Raw genomic sequence first — 3,709 nt, forward strand, 5'->3', positions numbered from 1 at the left:
CCTGGGCTAACGGAGCTGTTCATACTACAGTTAATCTTGGACTAATGCGGTTGTATATATTACAGCTATTCTTGTGTTAACGAAGCTGTCCTTGCTACAGCTATTCTTAGACAAAGCTGTTTATGGTGCAGCCATGACCATTCCGTCTTTTTTGGGAGGGGGTGTATAGGTGGTCGTGGTGGCTGTAAGACTACATTAACAAATGAGTCCTGACTAAAATACATCCAAGCCGTACAAAATGTTCAGTGCTACCTCTCAAGCCTTTGTTCGCTCCCACGCACTCTCATCGTCATGGCGAGAACCACAATAGTTTTTTAGCCATTTTTTTGTTTTCTTTTCTTTTTTCTCTCCATTCAACAACACAGACACTCCTTGTGTCTCTTTTAATATTACTCCCTATGAGGTACTCTGTTTATTAAACTCCTTTTTCATATATGAAAATATGCTGAGCTTCTGATCATGAACAAAGACTTGAAAGGTGATGCTGGAGATTCCATGCTGTCCAAAATATATACCTTAACTTGTACTCTGTACTCTCCTTGTTTGCTTCTTTCAAGACGGTAGTGTCAGATTTGAGGGCGATTTGGCTGTTATCTCTAGCACGTCGTGTGACCACATAGAGGTACCCTTGTTGGCTCATCATGTCAGTGTAGCTTTCTTGGGTGTCGGAGATAAGTTTCGATTGAATGGAGTTATTGTAATGGCTGGCCCGTGCGTAGAGATGGGTTTTGTGGGGTTGAAAGTTCTTGTGATGGCTACACCGAAACGGGTAAGTGACGAATGTATGTATGTGAGTGTGTATGTGTGTATGTGTGTGTGTGTATGTGTGTGTGTGCGCGCGCGTACATGTGTGAGTGTGATTTTGTGTGTAAATGCGTGTGTATGTGTGTGTGTGAGTGGTGTGTGTGAGCGCAATATACATGCGCTGTAGATGTGACAAGTTACTGGCAAACCATACGATTCCTATCTGAACCGTTCCAATTAATTCTTTCCTTGTAATTTGTCCCCCTCCCCCTTTTCTCTCTCCTCTCCTCTCTCTCTCCCTTTTTTCTCTCTCCTCTCCTCTCTCTCTCCTTCTCCCCTAATCTCTATCCTCTCCTCCTTTTTCGTCTTCTTAAGATTTCTTGGAATGTGGCACCAATGAAACCAAAGTCCTACCATTCGGTAATTCGACAATGCTTTACTGTTTTCAAAGCCGATGTACTTATTCCTCGATTCTGTCAATGTAGCATTGCATTAATAACTTAAATTGATAGCTTCCGTTACAGCCTTCCATACAGAATAATATAGCGGGAAATTAGTCACTTAAATTTATATCTTCCCTTACTGCCTTCCATACAGAAATAATATAATGTGTTGAGCCAGAAAAGTTCAGTTAATCAAGTCCCTGGTCACATTGATGAAAGATTAACGTTAATTTAATGTTTAAATCTTCTCAAAACATGCAGGGGCAGTAACTCTAAGTCTAAATAACCAAAACGACTATATTTTAAATAACTATCACTGATATGCCACTATAATAATTAAAACTGGAGATAAGTATGTAATGAGAGATAAAAAAAAAAACCATTAGTATTATGGCAAATATCAAATAAATCTGGTCTTTGGTTTAAAGGGGAAGCAGAACTCTAGAAATGTTTCGGTTTTATTGGACCTCATCGGGGGAGCATAGTTTTTACCTTATTTGCCAGACCTGTAATAAGAGAATTGTGAGAAGACGCGTGGCTAAGTGGCCAGCGTATTTGATTCACAATCTTACGGCCGTGAGTTCGATTTCTGTCGGTGCGTTGTGTCCTTGAACAAGACGCTTTATTTCACATTGATCTCGTCTACTCGGTTGGCATCAATGAGTAGTGCCTGTATTTCAAAGAGCCAGCCTTATCACATTCTGTCACGCTGAATCTCCTTGAGAACTATGTTAAGTGTATGCGTGTTAGTAGAGTGCTCAGCCACTTGCATAATCGAGATTGCCAGCCAAATAAGAGAATTATTGTTTTGTACTCTAGGCACAAGGCCCGAAATTTTTGGGGAGGTGGGCCAGTCGATTAGATCGACCCCAGTACACAACTGGCACTTTATTTATCGACCCCGAAAGGATGAAAGGCAAAGTCGACCTCGGCGGAATTTGAACTCAGAACGTAAAGGCAGACGAAATACCTATTTTTTTACTACCCACAAGGGGCTAAACACAGAAAGGACAAACAAGGACAGGCAAACGGATTAAGTCGATTATATCGACGCCAGCGCGTAACTGGTACTTAATTTATCGACCCCGAAAGGATGAAAGGCGAAGTCGACCTCGGCGGAATTTGAACTCAGGACGTAGCGACAGACGAAATACTGTTAAGCATTTCGCCCGGCGTGCTAACGTTTCTGCCAGCTCGCCGCCTTAATAAAAGAATTATTATATATATATGTAATGGATTTTAGTAGTAGATGTGACAGCAAAAAATAGTTAAGTAACACTGATCAATACTATTCTCCAGCAAGCTCTACCGTGCTCTATAGCAGCCACGGGTCAATTGCGGCCTGCAGGACTTTGTGAATGGTAGGCCAAAATTTTTTTTTGTTAACGCGGTTCGTCTGATAATAAGTCATATCTTATGCGACCCGCTTCTCGGAAAATGTTACCTTTGTCTACTCTACAAAATAGAGGTTAGATAATATTCCATGCTAGAGGCGAACTCCAACAAAAAATCACGGGCATTGTACTTCTTTCGGCGACATAATCGTGATTTTCCAACTCCAGTAGACTCAGCAGAGTTGACCACCAGACATAGTAAATTTATTCAGAGCAATACCCAGCTGCGTGAGATAAATAAATATTTATCCTTCTTTTTCTCTTATTTTATTCGTACTATGATTGTTTTGTATGACGAATTATTATGAACAAACACTTGCTTTGTTCTCGGTTTGCAATAATTTATCCATTTAGGATTTATTATAAACTCGCTGTCAACTATATCAGTAAGATGTTATCGAGATGATAATTTAATTTATATCATTATTTTTATTACTTTTTAAACAGCGTTAGTAATGTTTATCAATAAAATGGTTTGCCTCTATGTGATCGTGCAAACTGCTTGAAATAGCAGCTAAATCTCACAGCAATGAGATTTTCGCCTTTTAAAGAAAACATACATTCTGGTTTGAGACAGCATGAACCTAAGATACACTGTCAGAAACCCCACCACAACCACCGCAAAACATGGAGTGATCACGATTGGAACGCCTTTAGTGTGCTCAAGCAGAGATAAATTGAGGTTAAACAATTACAAGAACCAGAGATTTTAGACAAAGAAAGGTTGTGTCGCGTTTCTCATTTATCAAATGTAATAACTTGATAAACAGTAACTCATTGAGTAGCAGCAGTTCATCAAGTAGATTGATTCAGTTGTGGATGAAGCATAGACCTTCCACTGGATACCCATCACGGATTCTATGCCTAGAAAAACCGGTGCCTATTTACAATGGCAGTGACATCCATCCATCCGTCCGTCCGTCCATGCATGCATACATACATACATGCATATATACATACATGTGTGTACATGTGTATATATGTGTGTGTGTGTGTGTGTGTGTGGTGTGTGTGTGTGTGTGTGTGTGTGTGTGTGTGGCGCAATGGCCCAGTGGTTAGGGCAGCGGACTCGCGGTCGTAGGATCGCGGTTTCGATTCCCTGACCGAGCGTTGTGAGTGTTTATAGGG

The sequence above is a fragment of the Octopus sinensis genome, linkage group LG10 (genome assembly GCF_006345805.1).
Source record: "Octopus sinensis linkage group LG10, ASM634580v1, whole genome shotgun sequence".
Classification (NCBI taxonomy): Eukaryota; Metazoa; Mollusca; class Cephalopoda; order Octopoda; family Octopodidae; genus Octopus; species Octopus sinensis.